Source organism: Periplaneta americana, chromosome 6, assembly GCF_040183065.1.
Source record: "Periplaneta americana isolate PAMFEO1 chromosome 6, P.americana_PAMFEO1_priV1, whole genome shotgun sequence".
In the NCBI taxonomy this organism is placed as follows: Eukaryota; Metazoa; Arthropoda; class Insecta; order Blattodea; family Blattidae; genus Periplaneta; species Periplaneta americana.
The window spans coordinates 9,545,293-9,569,862 of NC_091122.1; the positions used below are offsets into that span (position 1 = coordinate 9,545,293).

General features: G+C 36.5%; 1 protein-coding gene and 1 long non-coding RNA gene across 2 annotated transcripts in view; one reads left to right on the top strand and one right to left on the bottom strand.

Annotated features, from left to right (window-relative positions):
* Nucleotides 1-9,008, top strand: part of LOC138702181 (uncharacterized) — a 79,908-nt gene extending 70,900 nt beyond the window's left edge. Inside the window, exon 3 of the long non-coding RNA XR_011332794.1 lies at nt 8,343-9,008. This is a non-coding gene — a long non-coding RNA (uncharacterized lncRNA). The remainder of the gene's footprint in view (nt 1-8,342) is intronic.
* Nucleotides 1-24,570, bottom strand: part of LOC138700979 (leucine-rich repeat flightless-interacting protein 2) — a 238,267-nt gene that overhangs the window by 180,098 nt on the left and 33,599 nt on the right. The gene's annotated exons all lie outside the window — the stretch shown is intronic.

Below are 24,570 nucleotides of genomic sequence, written 5' to 3' on the forward strand. Positions count from 1 at the left end.
CGAGATATTACTGAGAGAGGCTGCACAGCACGACTAATTTTATACCCAAATTCGGGACCCTCATGTCCGTACAGAGGGGAGGTGCCGTCATTGGACGTGGTCACACAAGTTACATTGTTTCATAGTACAACTGCTAATAACATTAATATTCAACTGTGACTCATATTGTTACAATAAGCATTTGACATGACTCTTTGTTTCACCACGGAAAAAAAATGTTATGTTTTATTTAACGACGCTCGCAACTGCAGAGGTTATATCAGCGTCGCCGGATGTGTCGGAATTTTGTCCCGCAGGAGTTCTTTTACATGCCAGTAAATCTACTGACATGAGCCTGTCGCATTTAAGCACACTTAAATGCCATCGACCTGGCCCGGGATCGAACCCGCAACCTTGGGCATAGAAGGCCAGCGCTATACCAACTCGCCAACCAGGTCGACTTCACCACGGATCCCGGAACGGGTACCCACACTCGGTACAGGGAAAAACGTTCTCTACGTCAAAGAAAATATTACAGAACTCGAGAACGCCATTTATGGTTGTTAAGTCAAAGCCTGATGCGCTTATGTTTTACAAATTTATAGTCAAAGCCTGCTAATATCCAAACACGGCCCACTGATTATGTTATTTCTTCATTGTTTTTATACATAGGTTTCTTATGGCAATGTTAAATTAATTTATGTCCTATACCAAAAAAAAAAAAAACCGTACATAGACTACATACTTTTTTACACATATACTGGATGTTCAGTTCAAAATGTGTCTTGGCTCGCTGTATGCCTTCATGTGGCTAGCTGATGATAGACATCGGATTTTTAGGCACTAAAATTGCAGTTTTAGGCGCCTAAAATAAGCTCAAAATTTGTAAAATTAGGCTCTATTTTAATGAAAATAGGCATTTTAGGCACATCAAGGTATCATACTTATTTCTTTCACTGAAATTTTTAGTTATACACTAAAATACGCACAAAAAAGTATGTTTAAACATTAAAAAAGAATACTATATTATATTTATAAACAGAGCTGCACAAATTTAATATATTGAAACTAATGAAATAATGATTATTGATATCAAGATTACTCATTTTAAGTTATTGAAATTCAGTTCCATGCTCAGACTTTATTATAATTATCTGCACAGTACACCACCAGAATTTTTTCTAAATTCTCCACAGTTAACCTTTGCCTTTTATCACTGAGAATCATTTTGAAAGCAGGCGCAAAAATACAAAGTTCCACTTATTGTTGCATTTCCTGGTAGTGTTAACACTAGGAGGGCCATTCTTTTAAATATTTTGTAACGGTTTACCCTACTAATTCGCAGTTTTACGACTTTTCATAAATATTTCAAAAACACTCTTTCTCCAAAAATTGTGATTTTATGACACTGTGAAGGGCAGTACAGCTAATCGGTTTCAGACCGAAAACAGTCATTTTTATAGTATAGTATATCTCTGAATCGGTAGCAGCACATGTTGTGATTGTTGCCTGCTTCAAAACTAAGGTTGGTTCTTTGTCGGCATTTATGCCTCCAAACATGTTAAATTCGGTGAAATCTATTGCGAGTGTCGTGAGATTCAAAACATTTTGTTTCCTTTATCAATGGTTTCATGGCCGGTGTGAAGCAAACTTTCTACTTTTTAAATGCCTTAAATTTCGCAGTGAATGCATGTATAAATTATAAAAAGTAAGAGTAAAATGCGAAACTTTGCAGTGAGTTAGGCATTTTTAGGCGAATATTAACAAATTAGGCTCTAATAACCGTTTTAGGGCATTTTAGGGCACTATAAAACTCTTTGAATACCTTTCAATTTCCATGAAACACAAATATTAATAATTATTTTTACTTTTCTCCTAAAGAAACAAAATAGGCATTTGCCCTAGAATCCGATGTCTGGATCAGCCTAGAGAATTCAATCTTCCTACACTTCCGCAGCTCAGGTGTATAATCTAAGAGGCAGAGAAGTTGGCTAGCAAGTACGGCGTTCATTCTGAAGAGTACGTGCCGATACGTACGGTAACGCCAGTAGTGGCAGGAATGTGAACTGTTTGGAAATACGTACTGTCGGGATATGGGGAGAGGGTTAAGACGATTACTTACGTATTTGTTGACATTAACTTCGACGGTCAACATGGACACGGAGCATTTGATTTGTGTTGTGGAATGTTACCGTACGCAACCGATGATAACAAATACCCTGCGTACGACTTGCCGGCGCAGAACACAGTTCGAAAGAGGTTATGGTAGCACACAGACCGTACAGACCACCATCTGTTGCTACGACGTTCAAGTTATACCGTACACGTTCTCAAGTTCAGATTGAAGAACGCCTTAAATAATAGGCAACTTCTCTAACATTTAAGCTGAAACTCGCTTCAAATCGGTGACCCAACAACAGTGACGTCATGACACACTTTGAAATGAACACCCAGTATTTTCACGTTATTAGCAACTGGTAAGAAACTTGTGGTCGTTGCAAGATAGCCCACTCTCGCACTGAGCTCGTGTCCCATTATCGCGCTAGTTTCCTGCAATGTTGCTAACACACTTGTACGGAGGTCACGAAGTACACAGCACTAACTGCGAATCTTGAGACGGGCACGGGACAAGCTGCTCCATCTTTTTATCTGCTACCACCACCACCTTAATCTCCATCACATTCTTCTTTACCTTCTTCACATTCACCATCACCTTCATTTTTATCATATTATTCGAAACAAAGTTGGAAAAATAAAATTCAACCTGACAACTAGAAAATCACTATAATCCGCTAGCACAGTCGTTCTCAAACTTTTTGAAGACGCGACCTACTTTCGGGCGAGAATTTTGTCTGCGAACTCCCACTACTATACCGGTACTTAATACTATTCGAAAAATAGTAACCCCTGAAAAATCGAAAACGATAATTTTATCCAAAACCAATGGATACCACCCAAACGGCAAAAATAGAAATATATGGTCCAAAAAAGACATTAAATATTATGTAAGCATAATTTCTAGTATGTGAAACTATTACGGATGTGGCGTTGTAATAGTTCAATACAAATAAAAAATGATGCTTGCACTATCTGTTATCCATATCCCAATTTGTTTATCTTTGTTTTTCTGGACTTTCCCGCCAGTTCGACAGTACAAGCTATTCGTAGCTACATGTCATAAATGCTATGCAATAATACCCAGAGCTTGCAAAAGAAGCTTTTGAGTTTTTATAACATCAGCAGCCTAATATTCATGCAAAATAAGTTTATCGTGCACGATTGCCATCAAAACAGAAGCGAGAAATATTAAACCTGAAAATGGTATCACTGTGTATATCGAATAGACACTCCAGATTTGAGAAGCTTATTTGAGAAAACCAGGCAAATTTGTCGCAATAATTATATTTATGCTCGACCATGCCGAAATGTAGTAATTATACACCTGGTAGCAGTACTTTAATGCATGTCATTAAAGTACACCTATTCATTAAAGTTCAGGTTTTCGATTATTCTTGGATATGCAATCGAAAGATAACGAGGGAAACGTCACGGAGGCTGGAAATCCAATACTGTCGCAGAAGGTTATGTTCTCTTACTATAATAATTAGCGTTAATTGTAAATAATATTCAAATAAATTCAATTTGTCATCTCGTTTTTCAATTCTAAATCAATTTCCAGATTATATCAAGACTAATGTTCTCTAGGTATCAAGGCCAATGATATTCGCGCCTCGGAAAAAATCAATACTTCCGCGTCTGCGCACATCTCACAATTCAGGTCAGTACCGTTCGTGACTTACGTAACCATAACATGAAAACTTATGAATAATTTCAAGTTAGAAATACGGTAGAGCATAAAAAGTCGTATGAAACTTGCCTATAATGGTAATTAAGACGCTCGTATGAAAATTATGAAACTCGCTTGCGCTCGTTTCATAAACAACCCTACTTGCGTCTTAATTACTTATAATTATTATATATATAATTATATATATAATTACTTAATTAATTATAGGCTCGTTGCATAATGTACTATTTTTATTTTATAACTACGGAAACATATTTTGATTTTCATGCAGAAATTTTTTTATGTTTACAAATTCAAAATGTACCCATATGTCAATAATTTATTTTGTAAATCATCTCGCGGCCCCCCCCCCCTCAGTCCTTTACACGACTCCTTTGGGGGTCGCGACCCACACTTTGGGAGCCACTGCGTTAGCATATATAGTAACAGGGGAAAATGATTAGGTTTCACCCTTAGGATATAAAGTAAGACGACCCAGACTGTCCAAATCCTACAGTTGGCTGGTTGGTATTCGTGAATCCGATGCTGACCGATGGATCATCTTGCCTCGGCCCTGAGTCAGGTCCCATTCTCGGACGAGTAGGATATTTCATAAACTATAGGGCTCAGTCCAGATATCAGCATAGGAACCCGTTCTACTCCCCAAGAATTCATCATCCCAACCTATCTGTAACTGCTACAGATGATGGCTGAAATGAGTGGAAGATGGAGTGATAGGGGGAAACCTGAATACCCCGAGAAAGACCATCTGCTATGTCCATCACAAATTCCATGACATGATGTTGTTTACAAACTAATAATATTAATAAATTTACTTGCGATTTGTTATTTGTAGAACATTTCTGATGCAAGAAGAAAACTTATAAATTACTAGTAAAATACTAATATTATTAGTGAATTTTACAAGCTCTTGTTGCATAATTGAAACTAATATTATTAGTTATTAGTGCTAAAATGTAAAAAAATTATGCTTCATTTAACGACGCTCGCAACTGCCGAGGTTATATCAGCGTCGCCGGAATTTTGTCCTGCAGGAGTTTTTTTTACATGCCACTAATTCAAGAGATATGAGCCTGTCGCATTTAAGCACGCCATCGACCTGGGCCGGGATCGAACCCGCAACCTCGGGCACAGCGCTATACCGACTGTTTACTAATATTTTTCTACAATTTTGAATTCATCCGGTATTACAGATTATTAGTGAAATTAATTTATTCTGTTTTACTTGGTTATTTAACGACGCTGTATCAACTAGGTTATATAGTGTCGATGGAATTGGTGATAGCGAGATTATATTTGGCGATACGAGGCCGAGAATTCGCCACAGACTACCTGACATTCGCCTTACGGTTGGGGAAAACCTCGGAAAACCCCAACCATGTAATCAGCCCAAGCGGGGATCGAACCCGCGCCCAAGCGCAACTCCGGATCGGAAGACAAGCTCTTCAGGTGACTGAGCTACGCCCGTGGCTTCTTCTATCTTTCCCATTGCAAAAGATTTAGACACAATAATACTGTTTATTTTTTTCATTTACGCGATATATAAACTCACTGCCATCGAGATTATTATAGTTGCCATGGTGATTATCATATCACTGGTATCCTAGATCATATATGTAACAGACAACTCATCGCTATGTTAAAATCGGCAGCACTATGAAGAGAACGACCGCCAGGATCGCCACCCGTCCGCCGTAAACGAACACGAAATGGCAGTACAGTCGCTAATGCAATTCAAATGGGAATTATGACGTGACTCCTTATATAACAACTAGATGGCAGCGTAATTAACCTGATAAAAGTTGTTAACCTCAAAGCCTATAAGACCGGCCTATCTGGGTATATATTATGATCTAGGCTGGTATACATAGTTACAGCACAGTCTAGTATATACAGTCACGAAGCTTGAGTTGTGAGGGTGCTAGGAACAATAGACTGTGCCGGTACTATTTCGCATTTCTGTAATGAGGCGATAGTAGCGATCCTAGTGGTTAGCAACTATGTATGGATGCATATTTACTACGTATTGAGCTTCGTGACTGTATATATTAGACTGTGGTTATCCAAGAGGCCGTCCATGTCTATGGTTCTCTGACCTTCTAACGTGAAAAACTGTTCTAAAGAAAATCACTAACAATATTAGTAAACTGAGGGTATTACGCAACAGAAATTATCAGTATTAGTAATTTCTAAATTTATTCTAATAATATTAGTACAATCATGCAACGGGGCACTGGCCGGAGATCGAATCCGGTCCGCCTGGATGAAAGACCAGCGAGCTAGCTACAATGTCTTTGCGGTTTCTTAACCCTGAGTTCATCTTCCTGTCAGAATGTTTTCCATCTTCATATTCATCGTGGGGAACTATTAATAATGGAATTCCTCAAGGATCAATATTAGGTCCCCTACTTTTTCCAGTGTTTATAAATGATCTTGCCCCCCTAATAAAAGGTGTAGGTCATCCCACATTATTTGCAGATGACACAAGTATAGTAATTACAGCCAATAACTCCAACACATTCCAATCTTCAACAGAGGAAATTCTCTTCAAAATATGTGACTGGTTCTCAGTCAATAAATTAGTATTAAATTGTAACAAAACTAACATAATTCAATTTAAATCCTGTCCAAATTCAACCTTGCAAATTTCTAGCGCAATAATTAATAATAGATCCCTATTAGAAACAACAACAACCAAATTTCTTGGCTTAAAAATCGATAATGTGTTAAATTGGAAAAATCATATTAAAGAAATTACCCCCCTAACTAAATTCAGATTGTTTTGCTATTAGATCTATGCAAAAGATAGTAAATATCAATACCTTAAAAACAATATACTTTGCATACTTCCACTCGGTAATAATTCTGGAATAATATTCTGGGGGAAATTCCACAGATAGTAACAATATATTTGTATTACAAAAAAAAGTACAGTAATTAGAATAATAGTAGGTGCCAAATCTAGGGAATCATGTAGGGCTATTTTAAAAAAAAACTACAAATAATGCCCATGGCTTGTCAGTATATCTTTTCATTAATAATCTTCCTCGTATGCAATCGTGAAAACTTTGTAACTAATTCAACAGTTCATAGCATAAATACACGTCAAAAAATGACTTTCATACTCCATCGGCAAGTCTATCGTGCTATCAAAAAGGAGTGCGTTATATGGCAGTAAAAATTTTCAATAGCCTCCCTATCGATATAAAAAATGAAACTCAAAATATAAGATTATTTAGAGCCAAATTAAAGAAGTACCTAATTTCTCACGCCTTCTATTCTGTAGGTGAATTCATGACATTTAACAACACTTCATGAAATTGATACTAAAACTTTGTGTTGTACTAGTAGACTATATTGTAAATCTCGTCTATATATATTTCATCTAAACTGTGACTATAAATTTAGACTTTATAATAGTATTAAGTTTTTTGACTTGTTCCATATTCTAGCTGTAAGCATGTATGAATACCATGGAATGTTAATAAATATAGGGACATCACTTTATTTTTACCAACATTTTTAACATTATCCTGGCTATACTCGGAAACACTGTTGCCCCCTTCCATTACAGGAGTTTGGTGTTACTAGTGCAATATGTAAACAAATCATTTTACTAGGTATAGGAGGAGAGAAAAGTAGTGTATCCATTTATGTTGTAGGGAAAGACGATATTACGATTTTCAGTTTGATCATCACTTTTACGGAATTTATCAAAATACAGTAGAGTAGTAACATTTTTTTTTTTTCCAAAAACTCAACTTTTCAGGCGGCTATGTTCGTTATGTAATGTCTACTTTATTTAGCATATTAATTATTGGTGTTAACATACAATATAGAGAGTGCATTTAAGTTGAGGGGGTCATAAGTAAAGGGCTGTAAGTGCACTTAAGTTACTTTTGAGAAAATGGGGTTTAAATATTTAAGCTTTCGTAAAATCGGTGAAATTTTTATTTAAATTTTAATGTGTGGTGCGATTAAAATATCCCTTTGCCACTAAAATTTTAGATACTTTAGCTTACACTGGATGCACTTAACTCATGTTATTACAAATGTCACTAGCATTCCTTTGCTTCTAGCCACCTCAATTCAAAAAAAGCTAATCTGAATTTTTAAACAAGTTGCTGAAAATGGTTGCTGTTCATTACAATGCAGGCTTCAATTCTTTATGCATATTATTAAAAACATTTTGAAGCATATTCTCTGAAATTGAATTTATCGTTTCTTGAATATAATTTTTAGTACGATATTATTAATATAGGTTCTTTCTTCTATAGAAAACGCAACCATATTTCTGAAACACACTATACACTGCAGTGTTTACTTCACTGCTTGAAGACTTCGAATGCAACAGCGGCCGTAAGTTTGTGTGTCTGACAGGAGCAAGGACATTAGTGAAGGGGTGAGAGTGAAGTACATTCAGAAATGCAGGTACAATAAAAATGCAAGTAAAAATAAAATGATGTCCCTGTACAATACAACAATACAATCGTCCTCTAATTTTCACAAAGTTTTCGTCTCTTCATAATCAGATTCCTATTTGTCGTATTTTCAGCACGCGTTGACCCTGGCTGGCTGGTCCTCATTGCCTTCATTCAGCAGACCGGCCAGTGCGATCTAGTGACCGGAGTTCAGTGCCTCTAGAGAAGAGGGGCGGGGCAGGGAGTGGAGCGTGCTACATGACCAAACTGCAGATCACACAGAGGTATCCGAATACAAACATCTTGCGGTCCATCGTTCGAGGCTCTGTATGCTTACCTAATAAACAGATGCGCCTCTAGGATCATCTTTTCCTTTTCGAATAAGATAAAAGGCGAATAACGAGGGCCAGAAAAACCAAATTATACTGAATTGAATTGAAAGAGGAGAATTTGGAGGACAAATTTAAAAGGTACGCAAAACGTGTCCTTGCAAGGGGTTCGGGGCTGTGAGAAACTAAACATGTGAGCTCCAAGCCTGTTGGCCACTAGTCTCACTCCGGGTTATGCTGCTCCACTGAAGGAGCTCTAGAAAATTTTGAAGGGGAAAAACCGAAAATGGACGTAACCTCTTAGGTACCACATACGCGAGGGGACGAAAATGTGATCAAAGTGATCACGGGACGGGACGAGGAAGAAATGGCTGGTGTAAACCTGCACATTGAAATGAACTGTGTCATTTCGCAGTGCAGAAGGAGTCGAGAAGACTCTGTCGTCTGTTGTTCGATGACACGGCAGGTGAAGACCGCCAGGAGAGACGCCGTGAATTCTGAATCTGCAATTGAAAGGTTCCCTGTCCTTTCGCATTGCGACTACATGAGTGATCTCGCAAATGAAATAGGCAATTTATAGGTTCTGAACTAGGGCATTACGTCGTTTGTTAGAAAAGGGGGAATATGGGGAAGGGCATATAGGTCCGTGGCCCATTTCTTTTATGGCTCATCCCGATATTTGTCTTAACGCCTTAGGAAAACCACGGAATACCTTAGGCAGAATGAGTTGTCTCATATAAGAGACTAGCCAATTTGGCTGTTAGGTAGGGGGTGATTGATTATGTCTTGAACCTTGTTGAATCGTCTCAAAGTAGAGACCAGCCATTTGGCTTTATGTTGACTCAATTCCAAATTACACAACATTCAAATCTTGCTGAAAGTAGCGGTCTGCTGTCCCGTTCATAGCAGAGAAATTTAATCCTTTTGATGCAGAATGTATCCTCATATTATAAGTTCCTTACTTTGCCGCATTGGGGCAGAGTTGTAGCTGTGTTGCGGTAACAATGATGGAAAATACTATTGTCTGATTGAAGATAGTAACAAAATGCATAAAGGAGGGTAGCTGTGAATATATTGAATAAGCAGTCGCGGACAGCCGATGAGGGGTGGTCCTCCAGCTTGGGGGTTGGGCGAAGGGCTAACAACCCATCACCGTAAAAAACAGCTTGTTACGAATCCTTCAAAGATTATGACTCATGACGGGAATATTGTACGAAATGGGAATATAGAAAATTGGAAATTTATCTTTTGAAGAGGTGGAGAAGTTCAAATATCTTGGAGCAACAGTAACAGCAACTCGGGAGGAAATTAAACACAGAATAAACATGGGAAATGCCTGTTATTATTCGGTTGAGAAGCTTTTATCATCCAGTCTGCTGTCAAAAAATCTGAAAGTTAGAATTTATAAAACAGTTATATTGCCGGTTGTTCTTTATGGTTGTGAAACTGGGACTCTCACTTTGAGAGAGGAATATAGGTTAAGGGTGTTTGAGAATAAGATGCTTAGGAAAATATTTGGGGCTAAGAGGGATGAAGTTACAGAAGAATGGAGAAAGTTACACAACGCAGAACTGCACGCATTGTATTCTTCACCTGACATAATTAGGAACATTAAATCCAGACGTTTGAGATGGGCAGGGCATGTAGCACGTATGGGCGAATCCAGAAATGCATATAGAGTGTTAGTTGGGAGGCCTGAGGGAAAAAGACCTTTGGGGAGGCCGAGACGTAGATGGAAAGATAATATTAAAATTGATTTGAGGGAGGTGGGATATGATGATAGAGACTGGATTAATCTTGCTCAGGATAGGGATCAATGGCGGGCTTATGTGAGGGCGGCAATGAACCTGCGGGTTCCTTAAAAGCCAGTAAGTAAGTAATCGACACCTCTGCATACGAAATATCACAGACATCATTAGGGACTACACAAACGTCTGGTATATATATCATCCGAAAGAGCCATTGAAAATAACGACAAATAAACAGTAAAAAAGGTACAATAGGACTCATTTTTAAAGTTAAAATTTAATGACCATGAAGACGAGATGAGCTTGAAATGTAAACTGAAATGTCCGTAATGATATACGTGGTATGCTGTCAACTTACGTGTTTGCAAGTAAGTTTTTTGACGTCTTCGTCCTCGTCCTGGAAGCCTGCCCAAGAATTGCTGGAGTCAGAAAGCGACCGTCGTAGCCTGGTGTGCCACTGGTGGTAGTTCAGCACGTAATGGGCAGCGCTGCTCACTATGTACACACTCATTTCATCGCCGGTCACCAGAGACAGTTTCTATATTCGTCGCTCTTCATAAGAACAGTCAAATGTCTTTTCTATGTCGATGAATAAACGCGTCATCCGTACACTTCAGCAACACCAATCGATAACACACGACGCTGTTATAAAGGAACTTCTATGTATTCTGAAATGGTGCTGCTAACAACCAGAGTTTCAAGACGTTAACGTTGCATCGCTTCAGCGTTAAATAGATCCTTAAAATGGGTTAAGCATCACTGGTAACTAGAAAACAGCATTCATTCAAGTCTTCTGTAATTAAATTATATATCTACTTGTTCAACAACTACTTGGAGGATTTAGTGAAGAACTTTTTCAGAACAGGGAGGAGGAGAAGGAGGAAGAAGAATAAAGTGCGTAAGATATGTTGATGATATGATGTTGTTAGCAGAAGGGAAGACGATACTAAGGGATATGCTACTGGAGCTAAATGACAGCTGTGAGCAGTATGGGATGAAGATAAAATGTCAAGAAGACAAAGACCATGGTTATCAGAAGGTAAACGTGCGAATACTATAGTCGCGACGCTGTTATTCCCGGCGTGATTCCTCCTCTTTGCTTACGTCTTAGGAAGTGAAGGCTCTATAAAGTCTAGGTAGGTAGTATAGTTCGCCATTTTTGTTCTTTCGTTGACGAGCTACCATACGAGGAATCTATTTGCCGCACCGTTAAACATTATCATGTCGTAGCTCCTATGATAATAAATCAAACGCACTGTAATTGAGCAAATAATTGAGCGGCAAATAACGTCTTCGTGTGCTTTCTGTGAACGCCTACGAAAGAGCCAAAATGGCGGGCGATTATATTAAGTATTTATCGAGCCTTAAGAAATTAATAACGTCTTCCTCAGCGAATCACAAGACGCACACGTTTAAATGTAGCCGACCTGCAACGCGATTGGTTGCCGGAAATTAGAGCGACGTGTCTATAAATTAGACAGTAGAGCAAGTGGACAGCTTCAAATCCTACTTGGGGTGTACTATAAGCAGTAACATGAGCTGCTGCGAGGAAGTCAAAAGGACAGCAATGACAAAAGAAGCTTTTAATAGAAAAAAGAGCATCTTCTGCGGTCCACTGGAAAAAGAACTAAGGGGAGATTAGTGAAGTGCTTTGTGTGGAGTGTGGCACTTTATGGAGGCAGAAGCATGAACATTACGACGAAGTGAAAAGAAATAACTAGAAGCATTTGAAATGTGGATATGGAGAAGAATGGAACGTGTGAAATGGACAGACAGAATAAGAAATGAAGCTGTGTTGGAAAGAGTGAAAAATGAATGATACTGAAATCGATCAGGAAAAGAAAAAGGAATTGGTTGTGTCACTGGCAGAGAAGAAACTGCCTACTGAAGGATGCACTGGCAGGAATGGTGAACGGGAGAAGAGTTCGTGGCAGAAGGGGATATCAGATGATAGAAGACATTAAGATTAGAGTATGGATCATATGCGGAGACTAAGAAGAAGGCAGACAATAGGAAAGATTGGAGAATACTGGGTTTGCAGTGAAAGACCTGCTATTTGACAAAACAGTATGTATGTAGAGGGTGTCTCAGGAGGAATGTAAAATACTTCAGAATAACCTGATATTTCTATGTCCGAAATGTAACGGTTGGGAAGTTGTTGATGGGCGAAATTTTAAATGGAGAGAGGCATTATTTCTACGTTTTAAAACAGTGTGATATGATTCATTATTGAAAATGTACATCCTGTGTTGTTCCAATAAATTTATTTCATAAATACAAACTCAATAAAAAAAAATTAAATAATTACACAAGACTATTTCTTTTATATGACGTCATTCCATTTTCGGCCAATGAAATGTAATGAAATTTTGAATTCCAACCAACCACAGTCACACTTTGCGATAATTTTTGCAGCTAGATTTATCGCAATCAATTTATCGCATGGCCGTTCTTTTGTTTAGTCGTTGTCGCCAACTGTTTCCCCGTAAATTGATGATCATGAATACATTAAGGTGCAACTACAAGGTTAAACTTTTCTTTTAACTTTGAAGCAATGAATGCAAGATTGATATTTAATATTAATTAATATATTTACGCAGTGAAGACGACGTTCAAAACGGCGCACCATGTAGACACAAAATCTTCATTATTTTAATTGAACGTACCTTTTAAACTTGATTCTTTCAATATTCTTCCCAGATTGCACGCATACGCGATTGGTATATTGAACTGTGTAGATGCAGCTTTAGTTCCGTTACACAATACAGCGAGATTGAGTTTGTCGAGCTATAAAAAAATGCTTTCGTGTAGCACTGATTGTAACGGTCGAAATAAGGCACAGCTGACATTGGTCCTGCTCCCACAGGTAACTTAACCTATAATTGTAGCCTATAAAATTTGTATTTTGTGAATGAAATGAAACAATTGGCATTACTGAATACTAACATCGAATTTCTTTATTGCAATAATCGATATTGATCTATTTCAACTTTACAATGTCTGAATAGGTTCGTAAATATACAATTATTAACATTTTGTCATCGAATTTTAGGAATATATTTAAATGTTTATTTTACTCGCGAAATAGTCCTAATAAATGTCACTCGAGATGAGATTTCCCAGATAAATCTCAGACCTCTCGTGACATTACTACAGATAAATTACGAAGGTTGACCTTCTTTTATCCGTCTTCGCTTGTCTCAGTTACCCAACGAAGAGCATGCAGAAGTTTGGCCTTTCAACAAGCGTCTTCCATCTGCTCTCGAAATTTCGAGTTCTGCAAGCACTTTACCAGTTGATTTACGTGGACTTTCAACAAGACATAACGCTAGTTTTTCTCCATTTTCCTCCGCTGTAACACTTCCAGGGTGATTACTCGAGAATCTTCGGTTACATTACCTGTCCTTACAAACTTGAGATAAAGTTTATGAATAGCTTTTCCTGTGCGCGGAATAACAGCAGGGAACTCTTGAATAAACTTATTTAACACAACAGCGCTATTCTTATGATACGACAATACCACCAATTCTGAAGTAAAAATACACGTTGTTGGGTTGTAAGTTTACGATCTATATCAACAAAACCGTTCAAATGAAGCTGTACCTCTAACGGAAAGCAAACAAATACTGGCAGATGTTTATTTCTCACGCATTGTTGGCCAAATTGACAAGGGTAGCCAACTTTTATCTCTCTATTATTCAGTATTACAACTTTTATCAGCAGTGTTGCCAGTCGCTATCTGCTAACTTTTAATTATTTTTCGGCGACAATTTCTTTTAACTTTTCCATTGATTAAATAGGGAGTTGGCAACATTTTCAGCACTCTCTAGCGACAAAAATAAAACTTTCTGCATTGATAATGACTATTTTTGAACTACTGTTTGGCGACTCCCCATACCCTCCAGTTGGCGATACTGTTTATCAGTCTACTAAACTGTTGCTTCTTGTACAAGGATTCGTAGGGATGGGAGGTTATTCGAAAATAACCGGTTATTTTAAAATTAATTTAACCTGAAGGAATTTAACCGATCAAAAATAACCGGTTATTTTTCAGTTATTTTTATTTAACATTTTTGAGTCATCAAATTATTCAGGAAAACAAAATGACAGGTTATTTGCAATAGAAATCGAAGAACAATTTGCAATTAACTGTAAACCAGCAAGAAGATAATTAAAAGAACATCATTAAATGCTGAAGATCATCAATGACGTCCCTAAACAAAATACAAAAAAATAATAAGAGAATATGAAATTGCATTTAGTTAATTACTTCATGCACATTAAGGTTGAAGGTAAGATAACTAAAAATAACTCAAACTGCACAGTTATTGCAATAATCGTGATTATGATACTGCTTATCTGTTTTGTTGCATTTATTCACATTATTAAATCTGGCGTTCTTATTGAGACACCCTATATATTATTTCCCCAGTCGTGTACACTCGTTTTTGCTTGTCCTAGTTAATTGTCATTTGATAGTGTACTTTTCTGAGGAGAACGCCAGCAGTGTTTCTATGACGACCAAATACTGTCATTCAGAGCGATGGGTTAGTTCCAGAAACGTCCGTCAGCACAGATAAATCATACGAGTTCACAGGCTTAAGTTTCAGTTTGTTTACGACGCTCATCGCTGCACGATAGTCGTCATGGTAACTATCAATTACAATTTAGCGAGACTTTTATTTACTAGACTAGCCGTACCCGTGCGCTCCGCTGCACCCGTTAAAAATAAATATAAATAATTACATAATTAAAATAGAACATTTGATCCAGGGAACATTCGTGTTTGATAGAAGGATAAATCGTTTAATATGTTACTTAATTTAAATTGTATTTAAAATATTAAAATGCGACCATCTTGATCCAGAGACCACTCATTTGGTGCAATGACAATTCCTTTAACATGTTTCTTAATTTTTATTACATGCAACCATAGTTTAATGAAGATTGACATCATTTAGATTTAATGTGTATATTTTATTTTACTTGTTATAGGTTTCCATTGAATTATGGTAATAACTTAATTTTAACCCTTGTTTTCTACGTATTCAGTAAATGGCGCTTGGCCCACTATGGTTCTGAACCCTTCAAATAAATTATATTATATTATATTATATATTATATTATATTATATTATATTATATTATATTATATTATATTATATTATATTATATTATATTATATCAGAAGTTACTGTAATAACATTATAGCATTATGTCCATCTAGAGAAACTACACTTTCCAACGGTGAAATAATAATTAATTATACAAATCGGTTAATTTAGCTTCCGATATTACTTCATACAAACACAGAAACATTATCTGTAGGCTATCTTTCATAGCTTTCGATTGTTGCTGTCCAAGGCCCCTTATAGACGAAGTCATTTGTTTTTTAATTCATTACACGGCCTTAGATGGCAGTTATTTTTATTTTAAAACTCATTTATCCATTAAATATCACTCCTATCACAATTTTTAGGGAATAACACTTATCGAAAATTATGTTTAAAGAAACTTTTGTTATGTAACATTTTTTTACAAAAATAATAAGCGAGATATTTCAATTTATTTAATTCAGTCCCCCCCTTATAACCCCCCCCCCTTTTAAATAATTTATTTTGAATGCCATATAGCCTAAAATCTAAGTTACAACGAACTTAATTTATATTCCAATTTTCATCGAAATCCGTTCAGCCATTATCGTGTGAAAAGGTAACAAACATACATACAGACAGACAGACAGACAAACAAAAATGTCAAAAAAGCGATTTTCGGTTTCAGGGTGGTTAATTATATATGTTAGGAGCAATTATTTTTGGAAAATCGAAAATTACCAGAAAAATTTCGGCTACAGATTTATTATTAGTATAGATGAACGCTACCTCCAGCGATCATCGTTGCTGATTGATTCTGAGACAATTGGCAACGATTAGCGTCACGTATCGCTCAAATAAGGCCACATTCGAAGGCCATGTTAATGGTCAAATTTAAGTACTCGGAATTAACAGCTGTTTGTGAATTTTAACTTCAGTAAGGCAGCAATACAAAACAAAATGTGTTGTAATTTTTTTTAAAGCGAAAGGATGAGCTAAATAAATGCGTATATCGTATCACAGAGTCCTTCACGGCATGAATTCATACTGCTACAAAAACTATTTCAGAAACGCCTGTGCAAAAGTAAATAGCAACGATAACACTAATGTCTTTATATTCTTGCTCTCTAGCTTACATGGCCCATTATGCGTCCTATACAGGGTGAATGTAATTAATTTCAGATTATTATTCTTTAAGATATTTCAAACAAAAAACGTTTAACACACTTTATTTTGCTCCTTTTTGCTTCTTTTTCCAGATAAAAATTGTTATATATAAACATTTCATAGCGTGTTTTGGGAAAGCCATTGATTTAATTCCTAATATGCTCAGTCAATTTAAGAGAGCAATGTACTATGATAATAAATGATTGAAAGAATTTTAGTTTTGTCCTTTAAATGTGCAGAAATTTGACCCGAAAAAATGTAACATTGAAAAATTTCTTAAATTCCTTTGCAGGACGAAGAAAAGAGAGCGGATATAATTGCAATAAACAGGCAACAACAAAAGGCTATTATCATAGATCCAACTATACGCATGGAGAGAGATCTAAACCAAGCTCATCAGGTTGATCAGGAAAAGAGGGCCATTTATGAGCCTTGTATTCCCTACCTTAGTGCCAAGTATAACATCCCTCCCTTCAATCGGTCAGTGACAGGTTTATTTTTTGGTGCTCGGGAGTTCTTTACCAAAATTTACTTATAATTTTTTTTAAACAATTATCAATATCATCTTTTGAAATTCAAAAAAATCATCTCGCAAATTCTTAAAGATTCCCTGCAGACTATACAATTTCATTTATACCACTCAGAAGGTCTTAATTAAGGATATGCTAATTTTAAATAAAACCTATTATTTATAAGTACAATTTTAAGGTATAAGTATAATTTTAAGGTCATCTTCTAAGATTTTATTTCACAGGGCATATCAAAAGTCCGGTAACACTTTCAATATTTTATTACACAAAAACTACTACTGATAGCACTTTCAAACACACGTCAGTTTAAAGTCAAACTCTCAAAGTTCGTTTTACACCTTACAGAGATTCAATGTGTGAACCACGAGTGACTCGGCAGATGTCCAAACTATAATCAAACTCTTCCCATACCCTTTTCAACATATCCTCTGTGACCGTGGCGGCAGCTTCTCGAATTCTGGTTTTTAGTTCCTCTAAATCACGTGGCAAAGGCGGTACAAACACACGGTCCTTTAGTTACCCTCATAGAAAAAAGTCACATGCAGTCATATCGAGTGACCTTGGTGGCCATTTCATGAAACATCTGTCCCTTACTTCAGCACGTCCTAAATAAAATAAAACAAAGCATTACGGTGATTAAAAAAAAAAAGGACTACTAAAATCTTACATTCGTCCATGACCCGTGCCTCAGCGCGATTATAGAGTCTGGAAACAGGATTAAGATCCTGATCGCGATCGGGACGTTGACACACTACAACCACGATCGCCATAAGGTCGATAATCGCGATTAGTGACTGTAGTCTATCACTAGTATTAGGGCATAAAATAAGACGATCCAGACTACATATCTAGCTAGATACGCAGCAAGTCTTAGCAAAGAATACTGGTTTGAGTGGAAATGCACCTAACTGAGGGTTAGTACAATGGACTAGCACAGCGTTTCTCAAACTATGGTCCGCGGACTACCTGTGGTCCTCGAGGTCTGCCCTTGTGGTCCTTCAAAAACGACAGAAGAAAATATAAAATTCAAACGAATTGCGTATCACGCTATAGCTGAAAATCTCTAGAGTTTGTAAATGGCAAATGGCAATTGCCTTTCACTTTTTCTCCCAGTACTGACATTTTATGAAATTGATTACCCTACCCGTCTATCGACTTATCACTCTACTCTCAGGAAAAAAGAGGGATTTAAAACACTATGAACGTGGTGTTTCTCGACATTTTTTCCCCTGCACATCTGGCGCCGTGCCTGTAACCCAGCCAGGGACCACCCGAATTCATAACAGAGGACCAAAGTACCGAACCTTTTCATGTATTTATGACTTTCTTAATAGTTTGCACATTGAAATGGTCATGTACTGTACGTCGTACATTAATAGAACATGCAAAATTACATCTTTACTTGTTGAAAACTGGGTATATTCCTGCATTATTTTTTTTTTATTTCTCTTTTTGCAGATGACGATATAAGAAATTTCCTTCTATTAACATTAACTTAATTAGTTAATACAAATATAAAATTAATTGAGTTAAAATAATTATAATTAATTATTTCTACATTAAAATGTAAGTATATTGATATTAAAATATGCTACGAAAATGATAAATTTGCTTTCGAAGGGAACAAGAGTAAGGTGGTCCGCGGAACTGTTCTTACTTAAAAAAGTGGTCCCCACTTCAAAAAAGTTTGAGAAACGCTGGCACTAGCAAATTTAAGTGCTGTTTCGTAATGACCCATTCGAATAAATAAATCTGGCTAACTACTGTAAAAATTACTAGATATGCATAATTAGGAAATTTTTTTAGTAGGTTATTTTATGACGCTGTATCAACATCTCAGGTTATTTAGCGTCTGAATGAGATGAAGGTGATAATGCCGGTGAAATGAGTCCGGTGTCCAGTACAGAAAGTTACCCAGCATTTGCTCATATTGGGTTGAGGGAAAACCCCGGAAAAAACCTCAACCAGGTAACTTGCCCCGACCGGGATTCGAGCCCGGGCCACCTGGTTTCACAGCCAAACGCGTTAACTGTTACTCCACAGGTGTGGACCATAATTAGGAAAGGTTTTATGACTATTACAAATGGAAATAACATCCAAACTACTTTATACGATATCCGAAGATATTCGTCCAGCTATCAGGGCTGTAAAGAAATTGAAGCTTTAACCAGTGACTGCTGCTGACGAAGACAAAGATGCAAAAATGAAGCTTCACCTTTGTCTCCCTAATACAAAGAGAAACCAGACACTTTGACGTGCACTCCAATGTCAATGGAAACGGCCTGAATTCCTTTTCATGAAAAACAACCACTGCTTTTCCTTCACACACGCTGAAACGTATACATCAGAGCGGAGAACTTTTGTAATAACCAAATCCCGATAACAAATACGTGAAGAGAAAGAAGCGAACCACACCTCTCGCACTGCAGCACCGAGAAAAACTGTCTCATTGCCACTGCACACGACTCCAACGAATTCCGCTCGATCACAACACAACTTCTTCATCTAAACTTAGAATCCTCCCAATTCTTTTTCTTCTACCCTTCTTCCAACCCTACAGACAGAGCAGCCCTTCTCCAGGAGGAAGCAAGGAGAAGCCATTAACAACAAACGCTACGGAAAAAAAAAAAATAAAAGTGTCAGTGTATAAAAACACTAAAAACCCAAAGCGAGGCAAATAAAACAGTAAAACAAGAGAACTGTCTCATAACTGGGGAATGTTTATAAGATAAAAGCACTGGCTACGTCATTAAATTTACTCTCGTTTCCAAGGTTACAAACATTGTTTAGTGTCTTCTAGGAATTACGAGGTAAATATATCAGCAGTAGAAAAACCCACAGATCGTATTTATGGGCGCTTAATCAGAAATGCTAACCTATAATCACAAAATTATTTCTGTAATCTCATAAAATATAAAGCCGTCATTATCATAAACTACACTGTTAGTGTGGTAGGCTTCACAATCTATAGTCTAATCCGTTTGGGTATGGATAATATGAATTTCTATATATACTAGTGGCTTGTGCAGCAAATGCTGCAAACTAAGTTCATTACAGTAGAAGTTCAAATTCAAATTTTTCAAATTTATTTCCAATGAAGAATACCACACATTTTGGAAGTTATTTGCTTCCATAATAAACATATCCCTCTGAATGGTTTTCTTCATGCTAAATACTTTTTATTGAACCTATACATCTTCAGTTCTTGAATTTCAATGCGAAAACGCAAGTAACAATGTAGGACGATCAGTCGGTTTTTCATGTGGGAGTGAAGCAATATGTCATTGAGGATTGTAGGTTAGAGTAATGAAAATATCAGATTTGCCATGCTTTCCAACAACAGACATAGCGTCCTGTATAGCTGCTGCATGTTTCGTGAACTATCTCGAAATGTAGAGGGTAGAATCATTTTATCCTGCCAAGTATCTTGCTAAAGTGATCGGGACACTACAACATTTTGTAGGCCTCTTATTTTATCATTAAGTAATACCTTTTGGTCTTCCCTTAGGCATTATAATTTTTGTGCATCCTCCAGACAATACTGAAGAGAATCACACATATAAATATCTATATCACTTACAAATGGAGGTTCATTGCTGCCCTTGTATAGAAGCCCACTATCGGTACCTATCATGAGCAAGATTAATCCAGTCTCTACCATAATATCTCTCAAATTCATTTTAATATTACCCTCCCATTTACGTCTGCCTCCCTTAAGGTCTTTCCCCTTCAGGTTTTCCAACTAACACTCTATATGCATTTCTAGATTAACCCATACGTGCTACATGCGCTGCCATCTCAAACATCTGGATTTAATGTTCCTAATTATGTTAGGTGAAGAATACAATGCGTGCAGTTCTCCGTTCTCCTAGAACTTCATTCCTCTTAGCCCCAAATATTTTACTAAGCATCCTATTTTCGAACACCCTTAATCTCTCTTCCTCTCTCAAAGTGAGAGTCCAAGTTTCACAACCATAAAGAACAACCAATAGCATAACTGTTTTATAAATTCTAACTTTCAGCTTTAAATATCTACACTACACCACCATTAAATATAATATCGAAAAGACCCATACCACTTGATTAATAACTATAAAAATATTTCATTTTTATAACAAAATTGTTATCTTATGTAAGTTTTGTATAGACTACTATATAGCCGTCACTCAGTAAATATTACAGAAATGAAGATCTAACTTCAAAAATTCTCTACGTCTACTTATATAAACCCAAAATGTTTCACTTTCATATCACCAATACAGCATTAATCTGTATCATCAGTAACAAAACTCACATCATGGCATTCACTATAATAATATTTCATTTTTAATGGTAATAATGTCATCAAACATTCCTAAATTTTGTAGTTTTTAATATCCAACGCACAGACAGCTCTACTCAGAAAATTACACACCAGAGAATCTGACCTGTAAATTCGTTTTAATAAGTCATGAAGTTTTTAATAACCAATATTACAGAAACGTTCTGAAAAAGTTACACAAATGAAGATCGACATATTGGAATTATGATGTCAGAGAATCTGAGCCATCTCAACTCTAAATATGTCAGCAATCCTGCAGGTCGTAGCCTTCGTGTGATTGTTTATTGTAGTGTGCTTGTGTTTTGTTTTATTCTGAGAACTCATTAGGCTGTACAAGGAAGCGAATATCAAGTCGGCCGTGATTAGGCCTATGTATTTCTCAAAACTGACGACAGATGGATTTTGAAAAATACGAAAATGATGTAGGAAAATTGACATTTCACTGAAAACTACTACTTTTCCGAAAAAAATTTGGGTTCCAAGCTTCAAAATGAGGGGTTATTTATTAAAATCCGTTCAGCCGTTTTCCCGTGATTTCCATTACCAGTTCAAATTATATATATAGATAATTTGAATTGGTAATGAAAATTACGGGAAAACGGCTGAACGGATTGTAATCAGTGACCCCTCATTTTGAAGCTTGGCATCCAAAATTTTTCAGAAAAACAGTAGTTTTCAGTGAAGTGTCAATTTTCCTACACAATTTTCCTATTTTCCAAACTCCATCTGTTGTCAGTTTTGAGAACTAATAAATAAAACAAAACACACACTATAATAAACAATATTACGCGAAGGCCATGACCTGCTAACATAGATAGAGCAAATCAAAGCAAATTCTGTGACATCATAATGACAACAATATGTCCATCTTCATTTGTGTAATTTTTTATAACATCTCTATAATTGGTTATTAAAAACGTTCAAACATTGTTTAGTGCCTTCTGGGAATTACGAGGTAAATATATCAGCAGCAGAAAAACCCACAGATCGTATTTATGGGCGCTTAATCAGAAATGCTAACCTAGAATCTGAAAATGATTTCTGTAATCTCATCAACTAGGCTATAAAGCCGTCATTATCATAAACTACACTGTTGATGTGGTACGGCTTCACAATCTACTGTTTTCCGACAATCTAGTAAGTTACAATATCTTGGATAAGTTTTATAGATAACCATATTATACTTTAGTATTCTGCATTGGTATACAATATACATTGTCTCCTCGATGGTGAAATTGCGAAATTACTGGGGAACTAAAGATTCCTTCAAAACGCAAAAAACTGGAACAATCCCGTTTTTCAGGACGGACGACACCCCTATTTAAGGACCAGTTTAAGCATCTCGTCCTGCTTTGAATATTCCGATCTGTTCACAAAGACAGAGCTAATACAACCGTCAGCTGTTAACAAACAAATTAAGAGCGGCATAAGAGACAAAATTTAGTATGATTGAGCACGTACTATTAAATGCAGGTAGCAACAGCAGTTGATCAACTGAACGGTGCAGGCAGACAAAACACGTTGACAGAGAACGTGAATACATTCAGTGCTATTACAGAAGAATCAACTACACTCGCAGGCACAAAATGCGATACATTTCAATTGTCTTATTTTTCATTATAACATCTAATCTAAGTTAATGCTAAATATAATATATTTTTTTTCATTTTATTGGGTTATTTTACGACGCTGTATCAACATCTCTGGTTATTTAGCGTCTGAATGAAATGAAGGTGATAATGTGGTGAATGAGTCCGGAGTCCAGCACCGAAAGTTACCCAGCATTTGCTCCTATTGGGTTGAGGGAAAAAACCTCAACCAGGTAACTTGCCCCGATCGGGATTCGAACCCGGGCCACCTGGTTTCGCGGCCAGACGCGCTGACCGTTACTCCACAGGTGTGGACAATATGGGCTATTCCATCTCAAATCGACCGAAATATAGAGAAAATTGACCTTGAAATTTTAAATTCAATGAAACTTTTTCTGTCCGTAGACAACTGTGATACAATGCTTTGTGCAAAGTTTGAGGCATCAGAACTTCATAGTGTTTAAATTAATAATATTTAAATTTATCGTATTTTCATAAAATTAGCAACATTAAACTGTTGTGGCTCCGAAACTCTTTCACCCAATTATCAAAATCATGGTTTATTTTGATGCTGAAAAGTTAAAGTTTATATTGACATGTAAACAGTTTTTCTTACTTTTTATGGAAATGGAGAAATTTAGATTTTTCTTCGTTAAGACGCTTTAGGCCACGAAAAAAATATTTTTAAAATATATGGTTAGATTCCGCACTGAAAGTACAAATAAACACACATTTTTTACTGGTGGTTCGTTAATAAGAAAGTATTGAAAATGTCAAATAAAGAAAATAAATAGTACGCGCGTGAACTAACCAGCTGACTGTGAGGCGGGAGCTAGCCGAGGGAAGCAAGGCCAGGAGACATAAACACATGATGTGTCGTCTGGCAGTCATGGCTGTGCTAGCTTTATCACAGGTTTTCATAAACACAGGAGTAAAATGACGCCCAACGCTCGCTTATCTTCAGCTCTCGGCCAGTGCGTGCGGTACTGCGCCGTTCAAGTCTAGGCGTGTGAAAATAATCTATTTAATACCCTCGAAACTTATTGCCGTACCACTAAGCAAACAATGCCGAATCCCTCTTAATAATGCAAAGCTTTTCTCAATATTTTTTTACATTTTTACAAATGGCCAAAAAACCTAAAAGCAAGTAAAATCAGATTATCTGTCTCCCTGTGTACAATAAAAATAAGGATTACTTCTTAACATAACCTACCAAATGTCAGCTTCAAAATAAGCTCTCGTCCAATGTTCCGCAGTAAATGGTTCCAGAGTTCTGAGTGCTGAAAGAGGCTTGTTTTTATAAAAATACGCTAAATTTGTCGCTCAATAATACGAAAACCGTTTGACTTTCGATGGTATATTTTTGAAAATGCACTCCCCTCAGCATGTTGTATAAATAGGGAAAAAATTAGAGTATAAAAAATGCGAGGTTTTTTACTGATCGGTTTCATATGGAATAGCCAATATAATAAATAATGTTAAAATATTCAATTTTATGACTTACCAATTTAATATTAATTTGTTAATCCATGTTAAATATAAATAATGTACAAATGTCTTCGCCTTTTATGGCATTATCAGATACA